The sequence below is a fragment of the Sorex fumeus genome, unplaced genomic scaffold (genome assembly GCF_029834395.1).
Source record: "Sorex fumeus unplaced genomic scaffold, SorFum_2.1 ptg000131l, whole genome shotgun sequence".
Lineage (NCBI taxonomy): Eukaryota > Metazoa > Chordata > Mammalia > Eulipotyphla > Soricidae > Sorex > Sorex fumeus.
The window spans coordinates 32,922,860-32,947,985 of NW_026606188.1; positions in this window are offsets into that span (position 1 = coordinate 32,922,860).

Below are 25,126 nucleotides of genomic sequence, written 5' to 3' on the forward strand. Positions count from 1 at the left end.
TGAAGAATGCTAATGTCTTCATTAAACAGATAAATCACTGAGTCAAATAACCAAAGATAAGCATAAACATGAAATAAAAAGAAATATGAACTAGGTGTTCATTGAAATGATTGCAATATCATTTCTATGACAAAAATAATAGCAACTGATTAAAAGCTGCCACTTTGAGTAGATAGATTCATTTACCAAAGCAATAATCTTAACAGTAGGTAGAAACAAACAGCAGTCTTACCCTAATGGCTACAAAAATCAATTAAACAATTTGTTTGATGTACAAGCTCCTTGAAAGTCTGATTGTATAGCTGATTTCATTGCTCTCTATTTACATAAATTACATTTTTTTCCGGTTGTCTGTGAACCCATCTATTATGCATCTATAAGAAGGAATTCATTGTTCACATAAAAAAAGGCTCCCTGGAAGTTTGAATAGTGTCTTTCTTCTATGGTTTAAAACTTCCCTGATGCTGATTTCTAGCTCAGAGAACTTTTGAAGCCAAGAAATCCTGATGCTGATACTTTTCCCTTGAATACAGAATATTAACATCTGTATGTACTTATTTCTTTCTTGAATGAATTTGGGCAACCATGCCTTCATTTTTACTAAACCTTTAGGGTATCCTTTGTTTGACATGTGGTTTTCCATGTTCCTTCAATCTGAACCCTGCTCACTCTCTGTCATCTTTTATACACCTGACTGGTATTCCTGGGCTCTATATTCATTTAACAAATAACTGAAAGGGGAAAATACATGCAATGCACTATTTTATTTATTGATTTATTTATTGATTTAATTTTATTAGTGAAACACCATGAGGTACAGTGGTAGACTTACAAATTTTTGTGCTTGGGTTTCAGTTATACAATGATCAAGTACCCATCGCTCCACCAGTACACATTCTCCACCACCACTGATCCCAGTATCCCTCCCACCCCCATCCCCAATCCCACCCTGCCTCTGTAGCAGGGCATTCCCTTTTGTACTCTCTCTCCTTTTGGGTGCTGTGGTTTGCAAAAGAGGCATTGAGTGGCAATCATATTCAGTCTATAGTCTACTTTCAGCATGCATCTCCCATCCTGGGAGGATCCTCCCAACACCCTTTATTTGGTGCTCCCTTCTCTATCTGAGCTGCCTTTTCCTCTAGCATGTGCGGCTGCCCTCCAAGTCATGGAGTAAACCTCCTGATTCTTATCTTGGCCATTCTTGGGTGTTAGTCTCCTATTTTGTTACTTTATGTTCCCCATAAAATGAAACGAGAAGACATCAATCACATCATGCCGTTTTCGACACTGGAGAAGAACTGTTCCTTGGAACATGTGATAAAAGAGGCGTCGGTGGTGTCGGTATCCTTGTCAACACAAACTTAGCCAGGAGCATCAGGATCCTTCATGAGCTCTATTGTGGATTCACTACCAAGATCTCACTATTCTACAAAGAAGTAATCATCCATATCAAGAGAGGGGTTCGGCAGGGTGATACCATTTCACCAATCCTCTTCAGTGCCACCCTCGAGAACATCATGCGACGACTGGAATGGGAAAGCATGGGAGTGAAGATAGATGGTCGGCAACTACACCACCTCCGCTTTGCTGATGACATCGTTCTAATAACACCAAACATTAGCCAAGCGGCACAAATACTGAACGACTTTGACCGTGAGTGTGGAAAGGTCGGACTACAGCTGAATCTTACGAAGACAATGTTTATTAGAAACAGCCTTGTTCCTGACGCTCCATTTGCTCTCAACGGAACCACCATCTCCGAATGCAACAGTTATATATACCTAGGTCGAGAAATCAACATGATAAATGACCTGGCACCTGAGTTGCGCAGGAGGAAGAGAGCGGCTTGGAATGCCTTCAAGAGCGTTGATGAAATAACAAAAAGGAAAAAGAACCTCCAGCTACGAGCACATCTCTTTGATTCCACTGTTCTTCCTGCATTAACATATGCCTCAGAGACCTGGACCCTACGAAAACAGGATGAGAACGCTATTCGGGTCTCTCAAAGGGGAATCGAAAGGGCTATGCTTGGAATATCACGATTCACTCAAATGAGGGATAGAATCCGTAGTTCTGATCTTCGTCAACGCTCAAGAATCAGGGACGCTGTCTCATTTGCCAAGACATCAAAAATCAGATGGGCTGGACACATAATGAGGTTTACAGACAACCGCTGGACTCGAGCCATTACTGATTGGATTCCATGGGACATCAAAAGATCACGTGGACGCCCACCTACAAGATGGTCAGACTTCTTCGTCAAGACCCTGAATGATCGGTTTGAGGCTCTGCATGTTCCTAGAACGAACAGATACCATTGGGCTATGCTAGCACGCAACCGGGATGAATGGAGACATTACTGGCACCCGCTCGAGTAAATCGATAAATAACGGGGATTAAGTGATTAAGTGATGTTCCCCAGATGAATGCAATCTTTCTATGTCTGTCCCTCTCTTTCTGACTCATTTCACTTAGCATGATATTTTCCATGTAGTACCACTTGTATGTAAATTTCATCACTTCATCTTTTCTAACTGCTACGTGGTACTCCATTGTGTAGATATACCAAAGTTTCTTTAACCAGTCATCTGTTCTCGTGCACTCAGGTTTTTTACAGATTCTGGCTATTGTAAAGAGTGCTGCAATGAGCAAACAAGTGCAGATGTCACTTTGACTATACTTTTTGCCTCTCTGGGATATATTCCCAGGAGTGGCATTGCTGGGTCAAATGGGAGCTCAATTTCAAATTTTTTGAGAATCGTCCATACTGTTTTCCAAAAGGGCTATACCAGTCAGCATTCCCACCAGCAATGAAGGAGTGTCCCTTTCTCGCCACATCCGTGCCAACACTGGTTGCTTTTGGTCTTTTGGATGTGGGCTAGTCTCTGTGGTGTGAAATGATATCTCATTTTTATTTTGATCTGCAGCTCCTTGATGATTAATGATGTGAGCATTTTCTCATGTGCCTTTTAGCCATTAGGATTTCTTCTTTGAGAAAGTTTTTGCTCATTTCTTCAGCCCATTTTTTAATGGGGTTGGATGTTTTCTTCTTGTGGAGTTCAACCAGTACTTTGTATATCCTTGATATCAACCCTTTGTGGAATGTGTGTTGGGCAAATATCCTTTCCCATTCTGTAGACTGTCTTTGTATTTTGGTCACTTGTCTATCTCTTTTTTCACTTGCTTGGCCAGTGGTGTGACATCTCTGAAGATACCATCTGCTTCAATATCATGGAGGGTTTTTCCAACTTTGTCTTCAATGGAAACATCAACAGAAAACAAAGTCCCACCTTATGGAGTTGGTACTCCTGTAAAGGACAGATACTTGAGAAATAAATAAAAAACCTAACAGACAACTTTATTTAGGACAGCTATTTCTGGTGAGTTTATATTTGAGGAAATTCTTAAAGACAAAACTGCAAGGAGAATCATAGTGTGTGTGTGTGTGTGTGTGTGTGTGTGTGTGTGTGTGTGTGCGTGCTGTGGGATAAGTATTTTTAAAGCACACAAATGATAAGGGAAAATTTCATTAAGTGTAGACAAGGCTGGAGTATTCAAAGAACTTGGATGGAATACTAAAGAAATTATTAGTCAATGAGGATGAAGAGACAAAGAGATGTAGGGGTTGTTGAAAAAAAATAAAGCTCTCTAGAAGCTTGAATGGTGTCTTCTTCTATGGTTTCAGACTTTCCTGATGCTAGACTCTGATCTCTAGCTCATAGGAGAACTGCTGTAGCCAAGAGATACTGATAATTGATATTTTTCCCTGTTTTACAGTACAAATAGTAGTGAGTCTTATAAATTTGAGTTCTGAATGAGATGGGATTCACAAAAATTTTTAAAACAGTCTCTCAGAAGCTCCTTCCTATTCTCTTCCAATCACTAATCCCTGAGTAACCTAGATAGCCTAATGTATTCATTATCATTGTTATAAGTTTATTAAATTAATATAAAATTTATTTATGCATTTGCTAATAATTGATATTTAAGTTAAATGTCATGGACATTTGATTATCATGGGCAACTATTATGAACATTTAAAATATTTAAAAATATATTTGAGTATAGTTTAATTATAAATGAGTAAGGAAAGTTCTGGCCTTAGTTTGCATGTGTATTAAGTTTGAATACATATTACCAAAACATTTACTAAAATAGTTGCAATAAATTCTATTGCATCAATAGTGTTTGACAGTTTTAATTGTCTAGATACCTACCCCTATCATCCCTCTTATCTGTGACCAGGTATGTGAATTGCTTCATTTCTATAGAATATGGCTAACATATAAAGATAGGTTTTCTGAAATTAGGTTTTAAATACTGTAGCTTCCATTCTTTTCCTTCCCGTGAATTACTTGCATAAGACAAATGCTGTTTGTCATCCAGCTCTTGTATGTGACTAGTAATAATCAAAGAGATTAAGAGGCAAAAGTTTTTGCTGTAAGATCAGGAATAAGACAAGGCTGTCTACTCTCACACTACAATTCAATATAGTATCAGAAGTCATAAAAGCAGCACTCAAGAAAAGTACATAAAAAGAATCTAAATTGGAAATAAGCAAAACTATAGCTAGTTGCAGATGATATAGTAGCTTGCTTAGAAAATCCTTGAGATTCAAAAAAATCTCTAGAAATAATTGATGAGTACAATAAAACCAAAAGCCAAACATTTATACATAAAAATTACTTAAATTTATAAATACAAGCAACAAATTAACATAAAGAGAAATCAGGAAATAAATCTTGTTTACACATTTATTAAGTTAATTAAATATACAAAATAATTAAATTGGAATGAATATAACCAAAGAAACAACAGCTTTGTACTTAGAAAACTATTATATCTTGTTGAAAGCAATAGAAAGATTTTCTTTGCTCATGAATTAAAAGAATTATATCAGTACACGGTTATATTATCCAAAGAAATACATATCTTAAAACAATTCCTATCAAATTCCTACTGGCATTTTTATAGAAAAAAAACAAATTACATTAAAGTTTATTTGGAACTACAGAATACCCTAAATAGTAAAAACACTTCTTATGTAAAAATACAATAAAAAGGAAAGTACTACTCTTTCTCCATATATCTTAAAGTATATTACAAAGCAATTAAGACAACATAATATGAAATGAAAATGGACAAACAGATCAATGGAATGGACTGAGTCCAGAAACAAAACCACACTATATGAACTACTAATTGACAATGAAAGATTATTATTATTATTATTATTATTGCCACACTGGTTGTGCTATGGGCTTACTCCTGACTTTGCACTAAGAAATCACTACTGGCAGAATTTAGGGGATTATATGGAGTGCCTGGGATTGAACCTGGGATCACTTTGTGTACAGCAAACACCCTAGCCACTGTACTATCACTCTGGACCCTGTCTCTATTTTTAAAGAAAGGATATTGGTTATTTAATTTTAAATAAGGCTCATCCTAAGACTTAAAATGCCACACAAAAATGATTATGTAATATGCAAATAAAATTTGAGAAGGGAGTGAAAACTGAATTTTTATGGGGAAGCAGCCTTTGATTTATATTTGTGGAATGATGAGATGAAAAACCGGACATCCTATGAACTGAAAAAGTTGTTGATTAAGCTCTTATTATCTTGCTATTTTTGTCTACTTACTAAGTCATTTTAACTAAATAATTTGTCATTTTTCCTAGAGGAAAATGAATTCTTATTAATTTGTGAGGTGTCAACCCAAACATGATTTTCTTTTGTCAAAAGTCTTCCTTAATTATGTCAGATAAAATTCTTAACCTCTTATTTAGTTCTTATAGTCCTTTTCTTAGGTTCCACTATGATTTTATCACATTATTTTGCAATTTTTTATTATATATATATTTGACTATTTGTATAAGCCATTTAGATATCAACCTTCTCTTAGTTTGTATATTTGACATATACTGCATTATAGGCATTATTTTGGAATAATCTGTATATTCTAAGTTGAATCTTGAGCTGAGTAAGTAGTGTTAGCAGATCAGAGCAGAAGAAACACATTATTGGAATAGAGTTCCAGAGCATGAAAGGAATCAGTCAGACAGCATTGAATTTAGGAAGGTCTGAGTTCACACCAAGGTAGTAGAAGTAGAAATAAAAAAGGAATGAGAATCCTTGGGAGGAAAATAGGAGGTAATATGAAAATAATAATATGAAATTAATGCTAGAAATAAGGTACAAATTTGCGACGCATAGATGATACAGCTGTTGAAGGGGTCTATGAGTGACAAAAGAAGCAGAAGTTAATGTTAGGAATATTACAATTTCCTTATGTTAAATAAATAAGCTTAAGATTCATATACGATTTTACTTGGGTAGAATATAAATTTCATATATAGACTATAAATAACCGAAGTACACAAACTGGCAAGAAACACTAACACTCTGAAATTCAGCACTAACTATACTGGCAACCAGAGGGAAAGGGAAGAGTGTGGAACGGCTGGGCAGAGGGGTCCTTTTGCTGGTGATTGGAACTTTGATGATGAGAGGGTGATGATTACAGACATAAAGAGGTACAAAGTTAACTCCTTAAATTTCCATAATAGAAAAAAATTATGTCAATAAAAAAGCAAAAGCATTTCTAGGGGCTGAAGTGAGAGCACAGTGGGTAGAGAGAGCATTTACCTTGCACGCAGCTGACCCTGGTTCTATTCCCAGCATTCCAAATGGTCCCCTGAGCACTGCTAGGGGTAATTCCTGAGTGCAGAGCCAGCAGTAACTCCTGTGCATCGCCATGTGTGACCCTAAAAGCAAATAAAATAAAAAATAAAATAAATAAGCATTTATAGAAGAAAATTGGAAGTATGGAAAATAGTAAAATCAAATTTTAAAACAAAAGTTGACTGACTGTTAACTTTCTGTGGCTGGTGGAGCCAATTACCACCTGTTTATCTGAGACAAAATGAAATCTATCATACTGTTCTGAGATGGAAGATTTGAAATTGTGCCGAAGATATAGTCCAGCAGGTAGCATTTTTTTTTTTTGGTCACACCCTGCTATGCACATGGATTACTCCTGGCTCATGCACTCAGGAATTACTCCTAGCGATACTGGGGAATCATATGGGATGCTAGAAATCCAACCGGGGTTGGCTGTGTGCAAGACAAATGCCCTACCAGTTGTGCTATTGCTCCAGCCCTTAGCATGTTTGTCTTGCCCATAGCCAAAGCAGCTTTTACCCCCAGTACTACAGTTTCCTGAAAACTTCCAGGAGCGATCCCTGAGCACAGAGCCAGGATTAAGTGCTATGCACCCTGAAGCATGTCCAAAAAAAAAAAAAAAAGTCAGACAGATGAAAGTCTGAAATGGATCACCCCGGGATGTCATTTAGGGCTTGGCAAGACTGATTTGTTGCTAAAAATCTAGGAAAGAGCCTTGCCTTTTCCAACATTTAGAGATTAACCAAGTTTCTTGGTTTATGGACCTGAGCCTGCAGCTGCCTAACTCTACCTTTTCTGTCATCGTCTCTCCTCTGACCATCCTGCTTTACACGGGCCCTTAGGTGATTACAATAAACCTGCCTGTGTAATCCAGGATTATCCATAATAATCACATTTGCAAAACCTTTTTTGTTATGAAATATTGCATATTCAAAGTTGCATATTCCAGGGATTAGGACACCAGGAATTCAGGGGGTGGAACAAATTTTTCCACATCACGTTTTCTAAGCAGGATTTAAATATTTATATATTTTAGTCAACTCAATATATTTTTATTTTTACAGTGTTTGTACATCTCAAAATTAAAAAGATGAGCAACCTTGGATGAAAATACAAAATACTCATTAAAAAAAGAAATGACTTTGCCTTTGGAGGCCAAGAAACTGAGGCTCACATCTTTGACACACCATTTACCACTGTCCTTGTCACTCCAGAATATTATTAAATCTCTCTGAATTTCACTAACCACATCTAATAATGAATAGAAAATATTATAATGTCAAATTAAGCATTGTCTTAACAACTTGTCTCAAATACCACGCAGAAGCACATATAGTTTCCTTCCTATTCTATTCCTCTGACCAATCATATTCTCTCTTTTATCAAATGGATCAAGTGCCATTCCTGTCTATATCTGTGGAATTTGTTTTCTGTCAGCCCACAAGATTATTCAAAATGGACAGTCCTATCCTTTAATGGAAACTAGAGGGCATCTTCTCTTAATATATCTCAACTTTAGCATCCTAAAATGTATCAGAATTTTTATTTTATGGTTGGGTATTGCATCCCAATATTTAGTATAGCACAGCGGTAGTGCATTTGCCTTGCACGCAGCCAACATGGCCGACCCGAGTTCGATTCCTCCGCCCCTCTCGGAGAGCCCGGCAAGCTACCGAGAGTATCTCGCCCACGCGGCAGAGCCTGGCAAGCTCCCCGTGACGTATTCGATATGCCAAACACAGTAACAACAAAGTCTCATGATGGAGACATTACTAGGCCCGCTCGAGCAAATCAATGAACAACGGGAGGGCCTTTACCTTTACCTTTTGTATGTCAGGTACAAAATGATTCAATCAAAAAAGACGAACCCTTAATTCTCTCTGGTTTTTTTTCTATTTGTTTTTGGGCCAAACTCAGTGGTGCTCAGGACTTACTCCTCTCTCTCCATTTAAAGATCACTCCTGGTTTCAAGTAAAAGATGATAATTTAGATATCTCTGTCTCATGACATTTTTTGTGTGTTAGTTAAAGTTTTGGGCTGGAGCGATAGCCCAGTTCGATTCTTCTGCCCCTTTCGGAGAGCCCGGCAAGCTACTGAGAGTATTTCACCTGCACGGCAAAGCCTGGCAAGCAAACTGTGAAGTATTCAATATGCCAAACACAGTAACAACAAGTCTCATAATGGAGACGTTACTGGGCCCGCTCGAGCAAATCGATGAACAATAGGAGGACTGTGATCCCTGTGAAGTTAAAGTTTTAAAAAATTCATTAACCATCTAGTAAATAGTTTGGTAAAGTTCTGTTATTTAGGAAAGACTTAGTAAGTGGTAGTCATTACTGTTATGACTATTGTTCTTTTTGATTAAATTATTACTACAATACTTTTAAATTTTTATCCTGACTTGGAATGAGAAGAAATCATACATCCTTTCCTAGAGATCCATACAATTGTATTTTAAAGAATGAGACTCAGTTCTTATGAAGACATAGTAGATCAACAAAATGTAATTTGTAGGTCCAGAGTGATAGTACAGCAGGTCGTGTACTTTCCTTGCATGTAGCTGATGTGGGTTTTATCCTCAGTATCCTATATGCAGCCCCCCCCCCCTGCCCCCGCCCCAAGCATTGCCAGAAGTGATTCCTGAGTATAGATCCAGGAGAAGCACCTGGGGACTTCGGGGTGGACCCAAAACAAAGCAAAACAAAAATGTAAGTTTTAGTTGTGCAGTGTAAAGATAGGCTATTTAATGAGCTTTTTGCACATCCAATTTCTGAGGAAATTGTCCAGCAAAAATTATTTTAATTCAGGGGAAGCAGAGAACAGATAAAGTTATATTTGTCAGAGAAATGATAATTCACATTTACTGTATATAAATAGACCTCTGATGTAGCCATAAGTTATGCATCCTTATTTCTTACAAAAAAATGTGTTTCTTTGAGGTAGGAGGTGGTATTTTAATAAAGAATGCAACAAAATCAAGATTCAGATGGAAAGATGGAGAAAATAAAAATATGTTTGAAATAGGGGTATTTTTGTCCTTTGTTAGTGAGAACCTGAAATATAACATTATCATTGCGTTTTTGCAGAAGAAATCTGTAGACTGGTTTTAAAATTTAAATGCTATTCATGGATTCAAACCATGTAAATTAATTTTAAAGGAGAAGCATTGATTATACCCAAAAGGATATGGTAAGCATCAGGGGAAAATCTGTTTCTAGCATGTTTATGAAAAACATTTTCTTAAACTCCTGATGCAATTGACAAAGAAATTGTTCACGGTTTTGGAGCGCCCAGCAGAGCTTTCCAGAGTAGAAAATGAGCACAGAAAACTCCCATTTTCTGCTCACAGTTGTGTACTCATCAGCACACACTCTTTAATGTTCTGTTCTGTTTCTGCAAGAACCCTTGGCAAAATATTCCCTGAGGCTTGCTGCGGTGGAAACCTGTTTCCATTAGAGTACAGGAAACCTGGGCTCTTTTAAGTGTTGTGGCACAGAAAGCCTCCACTTTTCATTTCTTCCCCTCAGACCACGCTTGATAAAAGCCCGCTCCACTTTAGCTGAGGTGATCTGCCGTGGATGTCTTTATATTCTTAGATGGAGAATGTTTTGAGAGTTGGCAGATGGATAGAGAACACATTAAAGATAATCAGTTATTTATTTTGGATTTGGGGCCGCGTCTGGCAGTACTCAGGGCTTATTCTTGACTCTATTCTCAGGGGTCACTCCTTGTGGTGCTCAGGGTACTGCATGTGGTGCTGAGGACTGAATATTGGTCAGCTGATGCACGACTGTATTACCTCTGACCTCATAATCGATTTTTACATGACAAATGTAGTTGCTATCTTTGCATATTTAAACAAAGGAAGCCATTCTTCAAAAAAAATTATAGGCATCCTGGGATTAGCTGACAGAGTTTTTCCTCATTGCTCTTGCATCTAGATTTTGACATTTTTTTTAAAATCTTAATGATTTATCAAGGGATGAGCTATTAGATTCAAAAGGCATTTTTACACAAACATTCAACATGTAAAAAAGTAAACATTTAAAGATGTTGACATGGTTCAAATGCTTTCTAAACTTTTCATCTATATATCAAACTGACAATTGATTGTCAATTGGTTATCATCTCATGGCAAATTCACCTGATTCCTAGGAAATCCAGGAATTCTAAGAATAGCTAAACGACTTCTCTTCTCTCAGTTCACCTTTCTAGTGTCCTAGTACAGCCCTGTCACTCATACAGTTATTGAAGACTCCATGCCTTCTCTATTTCATTACCTTTCTTCACTCTTCTGGTTCATCCCACCTTAGCCATGTAACTCACTCATTTATTCTCTACTCAATCATTTTTCTATGTTAATCTTTTTTTTTTTATCTCAATCTTCCTTCATTGATCCTACCCCAGGCTTGGTTCCATCCACTGACTTTTGGAAAGGAATAACTTTAATGAGGGGTTATTCCATCTGTTTTACTACAATACAATCTATTTTTAAATAGCAAAAAAAAGAACATCCTAGAATTTGATTATGATTATATCTCTTTTTGAGTTAAAAATCATTTTTCTCATTCCTCTGCAAGCAAAACCAAAATGCCACAAGAGTTCTTAATTTTTCTCCTTGTATACACTGCATTGAGGTTGCTAACTCCTTGTAAAGAGTGATTCCTTTGCTTTCTGAAGTACTTCCTCTCCCTCACTTATAAGCTCTAGCATTTCACTTATGTTAAATAATCATCTTCCCTATGTGATTCTCCCTAGCTAGGAATCTTCCCTGAATGGTTTGGCTAAATATCAATCTACTATAGTTATTTTTCTCATCTCCTATTGGATCAGTTACAAGTAGTTCATAAAGCTCTGAGTCAATGTTCATTGATTAAGCTTTCTGATAATTTCATTTTCACAGCAATAGTGTGATCTACTATGATTGTTTAATTGTATGACTCTTTTTTAGATCTTTGGCTCTGAAGAGGCAAGGCACCAAGTCTTGTTCACAGTTCTATTCTTTAGCTCAGCTATAAACCAACACAGATTGACTCATACAGAGTAGACTTATTTTTGAAAAAAATTAATTTAGAGAATGTGGTAACATAGTATTAAAGTTTATAGTATTGATGTACAAAGTCATTATCTCTCCCCCCCCCCGCAAGCACCAAAACATCCATGACCCTCCACTACTGTTCCTATGTCACCTTTTGTCAGAAGGGACTAAAATAGACTCTTAATACTTGTTGAATAAGGTTCAAGCTATATGCCAGGCAAAAGGTTAGAAATACATATACATTATCTTTTTGAAGGTTTATAATAAATCTGAAAACTAGGTTTTCTGTTCATTGCACACACAGATCAGAAATGTCCGAGAGAGGGCTGAATTTGCCTATGGCCACTGAGTGGGTCAGTAATGGGATTGGAAGAAAAAATAAAATTTATAGCTTAGAGCTTAAGGTTGCACAATGAAAAGTTGCACATTTTCATGAAGGAGAAAAATGTATTGGACATCGTGGAGAGGTTGAATAAAAATTAAGAAAAGTTCTGGACCGTGGATCAGTGAATAAAAATAAGTAGAAAACCAAAGTAGTAAAGAAGCAGAAGAGACTGACTTTCTCTTAGATTCCTGAATGTACAGAGTTCACTCATCATCTGGATAGCAACGACAGGTTAGTAGCTTCTTTCCAGGGGCTCTTCCATCTCTCTCATATTTACTGATTTCCTGTAAGGTCAGCTATTTCCTTGAGAAAACCAAGGTCTTAAGTGCTGCTAAATAATTTCATAAATATGAATACTTTTAATATAATGTATCTACTTTTTATTCCCTTAATGAAATAATTTTATCTCTTTGTGAGGCCAGTTGAGTAAAAACAGGTTTAATATCTTACTGACCTTGTCCCTATGGGATCCAAAATTTGACTCAGGAAAATTATATCATATATACCTGAAAAAAGATATATACACAATGCTCCTTTTATGTTGAACTATTGATCATTGCTAATGTAGACCTTCTGTTTCTCAAATATGAGTGAGAATTATCTGCTTTGCCATGGCTTCAGGGAGGACTTCAAACAGCAACTTATTTTTCATGTTATAACTTTCGGTTCTATTTCTGCAAACTGAAGAGACAGAGAATGATTAAAAGGGAGAGAACATTTTTAACATTAAAGCAGTTGTTTAGTGATTTGAATTATCAAAATAGTGAGCAAAACACACGTAATGAAGAATTTTAAGAATAAATCATCATTAATGATACATGACATTTTGTGCACCAACTTTATTCTGATGCACAATTAGTCACCTAATTAAGTTTAAAATTAATTTAAATTGATGCTCTCAATAGCTGGCCCACCCACTTTTATTACTGCCATTTAAATATTAAATGTTATTTAAGCTTCATATAACTAAATGCTGTGGCCTAAACAAATATAAACTGGGTGGGAAGACAAGTTCTATCTGTAAAATTATTGAATCAGAATTAATTGGGACCTATACTTTATAATCAGTTGCTTGGACAATGTTTAACAGAGGTATCTTTTTATAATTTTTATTTTATTGGTTTTTGGGTCACACCTATATGGAGTGCTGGGGATTGAACCTGGGCCGGCCATGTGCAAGGCAAATGCCCTTCCCATTGTACTGTAGCTCCAGCCCCATCTTTTAATATTTTTTTAAGGTTACAGTTCCCATAGTAGGCTATGCACCCTTCTTGTTGCACATGGTCATATATGAATAAGGAAAAAAAAGAATTACATGACCAAGCAAACCACTTTCTGTGGAGAGCTGTTTAACTTTATGGTTCCAAGCAAACCATATAATAAGTACCCTACTTTACTAAGACCTACATTTTTTCACATTAAAAATTTTCCTTGAAATTGGATTTATCTTACAATCAATGCTATTTACTTTTCAGAGATTTTCTTTCTTAGTAATATGTAAAAGAATGGTATATCTTATAATCAGTGGCATCTTAGATACAGTAAAATATGATGTAGTGCTCTTCTTGTAATTCTAAGTAGAGTTTCTCTAAGTAGATCATTTATCTGAATAGGCTTACTTCTAGACCAGTATATATTCTCTTATTTCTTCATTTCAGCACATACAATTAGCACTGGTTTTGGTGCTAGGAAAATAAAGTAAGACCAATGCTGCCTTCTAATGTGAGAGGAGATAGATCAAATATAATATGATACAAGACATTGCTATGAGTGCTATATTTTGAGGACAACTACAAAGTACTCTACAATGTATTGGAAACAACATTATATCTAAGCAACATCTTTTTCAAATTTGTGGTTTTGTGGCATGTCATTATTATTAGTTCCGTTATATATGGTGATGACTCATAGATTTTTTTAAAGGGGGCTGTCAGTTCACTGGCTAGAAAATGAATCAGATTTTTTAATTGAAATTAATGTCTCAGACTAAAAGTATTACTGTATTAATTCTCTATCAGAGTAATGTGGCTGCCTACCCAAAGTCCTAGATCCCTTCTGTCTTTCTGAATGTCCCCCAGTCCCATCCTTACTATTGACAATCTCTTCTGTGGAAAACATCTTAGGGTCTGTTTACATTGGCCACTGTCTAATATCTTGCTTTAATTATTTATATTTCTCAAATAAGTGAAATCATCTAGTATTTGTGTTTTTCCTTCTAGTTCACTTTGCTTTGTGTGATACCCCCTAGTTCTATTTCAAGTTGTAATAAAAGGCATGTTTTCATCTTTTCTTATAGCTGAGTAGAATCTATTGTGAATATATGCTCTACTTTCTCTATTTACTCATCTGTTCTTAAGAATTTGGCTTATTTTCAGATATTGGCTATTTCTAATAGCACTTTAATCAACATAGGTGTGCATATATCTTTGAAAATTAATGTTATTGTGTTTCTCGAGATATATGCCAAAGAATGGAATTTCTGGGACTTATGGGAGTCCTACTTACAATTCTTTTGGGTGTCTCCATACTGTTTCCCACAAAGGCTGAACAAGACCAGAGATTCATCAAAAGTCAATGAAAGTTCACTTTTCACTATATTCCCACCAGCACTGTTTCTGGGCCTTCTTATATAAGCCATTCTCACTCGTACGAGGTGATATATTATTGTTTTGATTTACATTTTATGATAAACTCTTTTTTTCAGATGCCTATTGGCTTCCTGGCATTGTCAAAGGAAATATGTGCTTAAGCAAATGTCTTTGAGTAAATGTAATTCTGTTTACTTTTGCTTTCTTTGATAATGATTTTGAATTGATGAAGACATTTCTGAGATTATTTGTAGTGTTCTTTTTTAATGGATTTTATGGACCCCAGTGTAATATATCCATTTAAGGCTGAGATTTTTCCTTTATCAGTAGCACACAAGTTTGCTTATTGTATATTAATAAGGTATATTACAGACAGAGAATATGTCTGCAATTTACTTCTTTTTACTACAGTAACTTTGGTTATGAGAGAAATTTTATGGTATTATACAAAATTATATTTGCCAACTACAAGACCAAAATGAAACTGCGTCAGTACTCATCAATACACTGGCTAGGCTCTTCACATGCTACCTGTCTGAATGCAAGGTTCCGTTCCAATGGAAAACAAGCAGGACCATTTTGCTGTGATCACAAGAAGGGAGACATCCACAACTTTGGCAACTATAGACCGATCTGACTGTTGTCTGTCCTCTACAAGCTGTTCACTGGAGTCATCCTGAATAGGATTGTCAGAACACTAGATAAAGGACAACCATGTGAGCAAGCAGTGTTCCGAAAAGAATTCAGCATGATCAACCACATGCACACAATAACCAAGCTCATTGAGGTTTCTCAGGAGTTCAAGTTGCTGCTCTGTCTAATGTTCATTGATTTAAAGAAGACCTTTGATTCTGTTGAGATGGAAGTGGTCATTGAAGCCCTATCCAAACAGGGCATTCAAACTCAGTACATCAGGATCCTCTGTGAACTGTATCATGGATTCACTACCAGGATCTCACCATTCTACAAAGAAGTGATCATCCATGTCAAAAAAGGGGTTCGGCAGGGTGATACTGTTTCACTGAAACTCTTCAGTGCCACCCTCGAGAACGTCATGTGATAACTGGAATGGGAAGGAATGCAAGTGGAGATAGATGGTCGGCAACTACACTACCTTCGCTTCACTGATGACGTTGTTTTAATAACACCAAAAAGGCCCTCCCGTTGTTCATCGATTTGCTCGAGCAGGCCCAGTAACGTCTCCATTGGAGACTTTGTTGTTACTGTGTTTGGCATATCGAATACGTCATGGGGAGCTTACCAGGCTCTGCTGTGCGGGCGAGATACCAAATATTAGAAAAAAAATTGGCACAAATGCTGGCGACTACGACTGTGACTGTGGAAAGGTCAGACTACAGCTGAATCTCATGAAGACAATGTTTTTGAGAAACGGTCTCATTCTTGATGTTCCATTCACTCTCAATGGAACAACCACTTCCAAATGCAATAGTTTTGTGTACCTAGGTTGAAAAGTCAACATGACGGATGACCTGGCACCTGAGATGCGCAGGAAGAAGAGAGCGGCTTGAAGTGTCTTCAAGAGCATCGAAGAAATTAGCTAAGAGGACAAAGAACCTCCGGCTGTGGGCACATCTCTTCGATTCAACTGTTCTTCCTACATTAACATATGCCTCAGAGACCTGGGCCCTATGAAAACAGGATGAGAATGCTATTCAGGTCTGCCATAGAGAAATTGAAAGAGCTATACTTGAAGTATCATGCTTCACTCAAGTGAGAGAAACAATCCAGAGTTCCAACCTTTGTTGATGATCGAAAATCAGGGACACTGTCTTGTTTGCCAAGTCATCGAAAATCAGATGGGCTGGACATGTAATGCGATTTTGAGATGACCACCGGACTAGAGCCATTACTGACTGGATTCCACCAGATGTTAAAAGATTGTGTGACCGCCCACCTAGGAGATGGTCAGACTTCTTTGTCAAGACTCTGAATGATCAGTTTGAGGCTCTTTGTGTTCCTGGAGTGAGCAGACGCCACTGGGCTATTCTAGCATGTGACAGAGACAAATGGATATGTTACTTGAGCCCACTCAAGCAAATCAATGAGTAACAGGATGACAAGTGATCAAGTGATATACAAAATTTTATATACTATAAAAAGTGACATACTGTCACTGAGTCACTGTCCTCCCGTTGTTCATTGATTTGCTCAAGTGGGCCCAGTAACGTTGTGAGACTTGTTACTATGTTTGGCATATTGAATACGTCACAGATAGCTTGCCATGCTTTGCTGTGTGGGCAATATCCTTTCGGTAGCTTGCCGGTCTCTCTGAGAGGGGCGGAGAAATCAAACTTGGGTTTGCCATGTTGGCTTCGTGCTAGGCAAGTGCCCTACCTGCTCTGCTATCGCTCCAGCCCTATACAAAATGTAGAAGTACTTTTTTTTAATATTCTTGAAGAATTCCAAGAAAATATTGTTGAAGGGGTCACACCTGGCTGGGCTCAGGGCTAACTCCTGCCTTTGTGCTTAGGGATCACTCCTGGCAATGCTCAGGGGTCTATATATGGTGCCTGTATGTGGTGCTAGGAATACAATTAGGATGGGCACTATGCAAAGCATGTACTTTAATACCTGTATTAACTCTCCAGGCCTTATTATGGGGATTTTTGTCTTCTTGTTTTTTTTTTTTTTTTTTTGGTGGGAGTGGTGGGTCTCAAAAAGTGTTCAGGTGGTCTGAGTGTCACTTTCAGTGATACTCAACCAACCTGGCTGGTAATTCAATACTAAGGCCAAGGATGCAGTACTGCTTGCATCCTGTGGTTTATTGAAATCACCCAGACTAGTGTTTGGGCGGTCTCCAAGACTAAATATGATGATGCTTAGAAGGCAATTTGTTGCAAGGGATTAAACTCTGTATTAACCTCTATATGACATCCCTAGTCCCTACCATGGAATTTTTTTTTTATTAGTGAAACACCGTGAGGTACAGTTGTAGACTTACAAGTTTTTGTGCTTGGGTTTCAGTTATACAATGATTGAGTACCCATCCCACTACCAGTGCCCATTCTCCACCCCCCTTACCATGGAAATTTTGATGGATCAAAAGTTTATAGTGCTTTAAGTAGGATAATCTTTTTAATTAATCCTCCAATTAATGAATAAAGAATATGTTTTTATTTCCATATGTCTTCTATAACTTTTGATAATGATTTAAAATTTTCAACAAATAAGTTTTTTTTTGTTTTTGTTTTTCTTTTGCCATAGAAAACAACTTTATTCTTGTCAAAAGAGTATATAATGGCTGAGTGTAGGCTCAATAATTGGGGTGCTACATACTTTACTTTTTTAAACTTCTAAAATAACTCTTTATAGATTATCATGCATTAAGATATATTGTATTTGCTCTAAAATCCTAGAAGTTTTGAGGAGTGCTTTTGATGTCATGTATCACCATCTTACATGAATCTTTCAATTCCTTCATTAGGTTGACTTCTACGTACTTGATTAACTTTAACACAATTATAAATGAGATCTAAAAAAGTTTATTTCTCCTGCAGCCTCACTATTTGCATTTAAAATTGCAGTTTATGGGGCTCCAAGGTGTACAGTGGTTAAGGTCTTGCTAACACGACTGACCAGGATTTGACTATGCATCACATAGTCCTCTGGGTATTGCCACTTCAGCATTGCCATGTGTGACCGTGAAGCCCCACAGCACTGTTGGGATGGCCTGATTATCTCTGGCATTAGAGAATTGGAGAAGCATCTCACCTCCAACTTTTTCATTAATCCACAAACCTATTTGACCTAGAATGTTGGACAGCCTCCTAAGCACTGTGCAGGAGGTAATCTCCCAAAGAAATAAATTTTAAAAGCAAACGATGATTTTGCAATCTGCCATTTTATGTATAATTTTATTGTGTCTAGGAAGTTTTAGGTAGTCATTAGGGTTTTATATATTTAAAATCTTGTCATCTGAGAATAGTCATGGTAGAATTTTTCAATCTGAATCTCTTTACTTTCTATTTCTTGCCTATTTCTGTGCCTCGGTGTTCCAAGACTGATGGATAATGGTGGTGAGAGGGAACATTCTTCTCTGGATCTAACCTTAAGGAAAAGGTTTTTATTTTTTTTTAACTGCTGGGCATATTAATTGTGACTTTGTTGCACATAGCATTTGCTACATAGAAGTAAATGTTTCCACCCCCATTTTAGGTTACTGAATCTTACTGAATGCTTTCTTTGCATCTTTTGATATGATCACATGACATTATCTTTCCTTTTATTGATGGAATACAGGACAATTATTGATGTAGATATTGAACCATTTTTTAATCACCAGGATAAATCCCATAAATAGATCATGGTGTACAATCCATTTAATATATTGTAGAGTTCAGTTTTCTAAGATTTTGTTGAGGGTCATTGCCTCTATATTCATTAAGCTTACTAGCATGTAAGTTTTTTTGCCATTTTTCTGTTGCTGATATTTCTTGAGTTATGAAACTTATTTATTTGAGTCTTTTCTTAGTTTCTGATAATGCTTGTATTGACATGAACTTCCCCACTAGTACAACAACTTTTGCTGTGTCTCTAATGTTCTGGTAGATGGTATATTCATTTTTGTTTGTTTCCAGGAGTCTTTCTATCTTTAAGTATCCTCTGTTCTATTGTACTATCTCTCCAGCACTCTTTTATTTACTTTTTACTCAAATGTTATTTTCCAATATGTGCTTAAAATCCAAGTTGGTGACTTTATTTTTATGATTTATTCTGTCCATCTCAAAACACTGTGGTTTGAGAAGACACTTGACATAATTTTCTTCATCTTGGCTTTCTGTACACTGTTTTGTGACCGAATATATGGTTTGTTCTGGATATTGTCCCACATGCATTGAAGAATAATGTGTACTCAGCTCCGGTGGGAGAGAGCCTCATAGATGGCTAGAAAATTAAGTCCCTCCATTTCTTTTATTAAGACTAAAATATCCTGTTTGATATTTTATTCTGATTAAACTAAATTTAAGAGAGAGATATTAAAATCTTCTATGACTATTATGTTGCAGCTGTTATTTTTCTTCAGGCCTGTAAGTAGTTGCTTTATATATTTTGCTTACCTTTATTTGGCACATACATGTTAATGAGTGTTAAGTCTTACAGAAATATATAGTGCTTGATTGTTATTTAATGCCCATCTTTGTCTCTTATTGACTTTTCTATTTTGAAATAAAGACCAATTTTACATATGAATTAAATAAAATTTTATCTAAGTATGACCATCAAGACCTATTATTCCTCTATATTTATATTATTTCTCTATAATTATGTTCCATTGTTTTATTTTGAGCCTGTGTTTATTTTGTCAGTTCATATGTGTCTATTGTAAGCAGCAGCAAGTTGGGTTCAGTTTTCTAATTCATCTGGACACTCTGTGGCTTTTGGGGGGGTTATTTTAAGTCATTGAATTTTAACAATAATATTAAAATACAGAAATAGCCACAGCCATGCTGAGACCACTCTCCACATGTCCGGACAAGCCTCATGCATGAAGGAACTGGCAGAGGAACCCAGGCATGCGTGTCTCCGGACTGAGATCTCCAAGCCTGCTTGGATTGGGACTGGGCCTTCTCCACCCAGATCCCTCATCTTCCAGTAGGTAGGAGTCACACTCATCAGCTGCTGCCAGCACCAGGTTGGTCCCATCAACGGCCAAGATGCAGAGACTATAAAACCCAGCTCCCAGAAGCCTGCGGCCACAAATGCAGCCGCACAACATCTTATTAGCTCATTTTTCCTTTGGAGAACCCAGCAGGCTACCAAAAGTATCCTTCCCACACGGCAGAGTCTGGCAAACTTCCCGTGTCAGACTCAATATGCCAAATACCAGTAACAATGATGAGTCTCATTCTCCTAACCCTGAAAGAGCATTGAATATGGCTCTTTTAAAATCTCAGGCCTAGGAAGAAGGTGACGTTACTGGTGCCTGCTCGAGGCAATCAATGAACAACAGGATGATCGTGATCATAATTAAAACACAGGAGTGTTTGCTATCTTTTATATAGATTTGTGGTATTTGTGAGGTTAGTTTTTGTTTCTTTGATCTTCTTTTACTTCTCTTGTATTTTTATACCTGCCTCTTATTATGTGATCATGTTGTTCCATTTGCTTTTCTTGTTTGTGTCTTCCAAGCATTTTGTCTTGGGAATATTATTCAGTTTATTTCTGAAGTCCTGGACATATGGCTCCTCTGAATTCAAAACAAATTAGGTTCTGATATGTTATATGAAAGCTTATTATGATTCTCCATTCTCCTGTTCTGCCTTTTTTTCTTTAAACATCTTACTACTTTCAAGCAGGATTTTGTTATTTGTTTTTTTTTTTTTTTTGCCTTTTAAAGATGACCATTTAGTTCTTGCTGAGTTGTCTTACTTACTATGAACACTAGTTTATAAGGCTTTGTATCATTCGATTTTGAGTGGTAACCTAGCTGGATAAAGTGTCATTCTTGAATACCTGTTTTGGTGAACATTTTGGTTATTCCACACCAGTCTCTTCCTGCTGATAGGGTTTCATTTAATATGTTATAAATCTGAAGTGGGCTTCCTTCTATGTAAATATTTGCTTTGCTCTTGCTGCTCTGAAGACTATTTTGACTTTTGCCATTTCTTAATTGCAATGATCCCTGGCACCACATATAGTTCCCCTGAGCATCAACAGGTGTGACCCTTGAACACAGAGTCATGTGTAGCCCCTGAGTGCCTCCTGGTGTGGCCTTCAAGAAAGACTAATTCTGGGCCAGAGTGATAGTACAGTAGGTAGGATACTTGTCCTATATGCAACTGATCTGTTTGTTTTTAATCCCTGGCTTCCCAAATGGTCCCCTAGGGACTCAGTTAGATTTTTGGATGTGTGTACAAGTTCTTAGATTTAAAAAGTTTTTGGTATGAATTCCTTCCATCATTTCTTCCTTCCCATTTTTTCCTTTTTCTACTCTAGAACAACTATAACTCCTACAAGAGTGAATGCTATTCCTCTTAAAAACTCATCCATATGTCCCTTATGTTTTCTTCCTTTCCTTGGTTCCCTTTTTCATCCTCTGGTTTTTTTGGTATGGTTTTGTGGATATATCTTTGTGCACATAGATTAAACCTTAGGTTTAGTGTCATTCTGCTGCTGAGCACTTTGTGTTTTTTTGTTCATCTGCTATGTCTTCTGGTAAGTGATTTCTGATGGAAATTTTCTCATACTCTCCCCTGCCATGTTAGAATACTCTTCACTTGTTTTTCTCAATTCAGTGAACATTACTACATTATTCACTTTGAAGTCTTTTGGGAGGTGAATTTATAGATCTCTTGTGTGCTTTGGTCCACTCCAGGTTTTTTTTGTCGGTGATTTTATTTTTTTTAATTTATCATACCTTTTAAATTTTTTTAATAGTGAGACATCATGAGGTACAGTTGTAGACTTACACAATTTTGTGCTTGGGTTTCGATTATAAAATGATCAAATACCCATCCCTCCACCAGTGCCCATTTCCCAACACCACGGATCCCAGTATCCCTCCCACCCCCCAAATCCCCCTTCCCACCCTTCCTCTGTGGAAGGGCATTTCCTTTTGTTCTCTCTCTCTTATTGGGTGTTGTGGTTTGAAAAAGAGGCAATGGGTGACAATCATGTTTAGTCTATAGTCTACTTTCCGCATGCTTCTCCCATCCTGGGATGATCCTCCCAACACATTTATTTGGTGTTCCCTTCTCTATCTGAGCTCCCTTTTCCCCTAGTAAGTGTGGTTGGCCTCCAAGCCATGGAGTAAAATTCCTGGTACTAATCTCCGCCACTCTTGGGTGTTAGTCTCTTATTTTGTTACTTTGTGTTCCCCAGATGAAAGCAATCTTTCTGTCTATCCCTCTTTTTCTACCTCATTTCCCTTAACGTGATCCTGTCCATGTAGTACCACTTGTATGTAAATTTCGTGACTTTGGCTTTTCTAACAGCTACATAGTACTCCATTGTGTAAATGTACCAAAGTTTCTTTAACCAGTCATCTGTTCTCGGGCACTCAGTTTTTTTCCAGATTATGGCTGTTGTAAAGAGTGCTGCAATGAAAAAACAATTGCAGATGTCACTTCAACTATACTTTTTTGCCTTTCTGGAATATATTCCCAGGATTGGTATTGCTGGATCGAATGGGAGCTCAATTTCTAATTTTTTTGAGAATCGTCCATACTGTTTTCCAAAAGGGCTGAACCAACAGTAAAGGAGTATGCTTTCTTGCCACATCCGCACCAGCACTGGTTGCTTTTGTTCTTGTGGATATGGGCCAATCTCTGTGGTATGATATGATATCACATTGTGGTTTTGATCTGCATCTCCCTGATGATTAATGATGTGGAGCATTTTCTCATGTGCCTTTTAGCCATTCAGATTTCTTCTTTGGGAAAGTTTCTATTCATTTTATCTCCCCATTTTTGATGGGGTTGAATGTTTTCTATTTATGGAGTTCAACCAGTACTTTGTATCTGCTTGACATTAACCCCTTATCGGATGTGTATTTGGTGAATATCCTTTCTCATTCTGTAGACAGTCTTTGTATTTTGGTCACTGTTTCTTTTGAGGTGCAGAAGCTTCTTAGTTTAAGATAGTCCCATTTGTCTATCTCTGTTTTCACTTGCTTGGCCAGCGGTTTGACATCTTTGAAGACACCATTAGCTTCTATGTCATGCAGGGTTTTGCCAACTTTTTCCTCAATGTACCTTATGGATTCCAGGCTGACGTTTTGGTCTTTAATCCACTTAGATCTTATATTTGCATATGGACTACGGCAATGATCTGAGCCCATTTTTTTGCATGTAGCCGTCCAGTTTTGCCAGTACACTTTGATAAAGAGGCTTTCCCTGCTCCACTTCACTATTCTTGCCCCCATTATTGCAGATTAGATGCTCGTATGCTTGGGGGGAGATGTCAGTATATTCAACCCTGTTCCATTGCTCTACAGCTCTGCCTTTGTTCCAGTACCATGCTGTCTTAATTATTACTGCCTTGTAGTAGAGTTTGAAGTTAGGGAGGTTGATTCCTCCCATTTTCTTTTTCCCAAGAACTGCTTTAGCTATTCGTGGGGGCTTATTTTTCCATATAAATTTCAGGAGTGTTTGCTGCTCTTCTTTGAAGAATGTCATGGGTATCCTAATAGGGATTGCATTGAATTTATACAGTGCTTTTTGAAGTATTGCCATTTTGACAATATTAATTCTCCCAATCCTTGAACAGGGGTTATTTTTCCATTTCTTCATATCCTCTTTTTATGTCCTCAGGTAGGGTTTTGTAGTTTTCTTTGTACAGGTCCTTGATTTCCTGAGTTAAGGTGATTCCTAGGTACTTGATATTCTGGAGCACAATTGTGAACGGGATTGTTTTCTTCATGTCACTTTATTTTCTTTCAGTATTTGCATATAGGAAAGCCATGGACTTTTGGGTATTATTTTATAGCCTGCCATGTTACTATGCAAGCCTATTGTTTGTAGAAGTTTCTTGGTAGATTTTTAGGATTCTCTAAGTATAGTATTATATCATCTGCGAATAGTGAGAGCTTGATTTCTCCCTTTCCTAACTGGATGCCCCTAATATCTTTTTCTTGCCTAATCGCTATTGCAAGTACTTCCAGTACTATATTGAACAGCAGTGGAGAGAGTGGACATTCTTGTCTTGTTCCTGATCTTATAGGGAAGTCTCTTCGTTTTTCACCATTGAGGACGATGCTTGCCGTAGGCTTGTGGTAGATGGCTTTAACTACATTGAGGAAAGTCCCCTCTATCCCCATTATGGCTAGGGTTTTCATCATAAATGGGTGCTGGATCTTGTCAAATGCTTTCTCTGTATCCAATGATATGATCATATGATTTTATCTTTACTTTTGTTGATATGGTGGATTATGTTGATTGATTTCCGAGTGTTAAACCATCCTTGCATACTTGGGATGAATGCTACTTGATCATGGTGTATGATCGTTTTGATGAGTAGTTGAATTCTATTTGCTAGTATTTTTTGAGAGTCTTCACATCCGTGTTCATCAGGGACATCGGCCTGTAGTTTTCTTTTCTCGTGGTGTCTTTGTTTCCTTTTGGTATTAGAGAGATATGGGCTTCATACAAAATTTTTGGGAAAGTTTCCGTTTTTTCAATTTCCTGGAAAAGCTTGAGGAGGACTGGAAGTAGGTCCTCTTTAAATGTTTGGAAAAATTCGCTAGTGAATTCATCTGGACCTGGGCTTTTGTTTTTGGGAAGACTTTTGATTACAGTTTCTATTTCGTTGATGTTAATAGGTCTATTCAGATACTCCAGAGTTTCTTGTTTCAGTTTTGGGAGATTATAGGAGTCCAGGAATTTGTCCATTTCTTCTAGGTTCACTTGTTTTGTGGCATATAGACTTTCAAAGTAGTCTCTGATGATCATTTGGATTTCTTTGGTTTCTG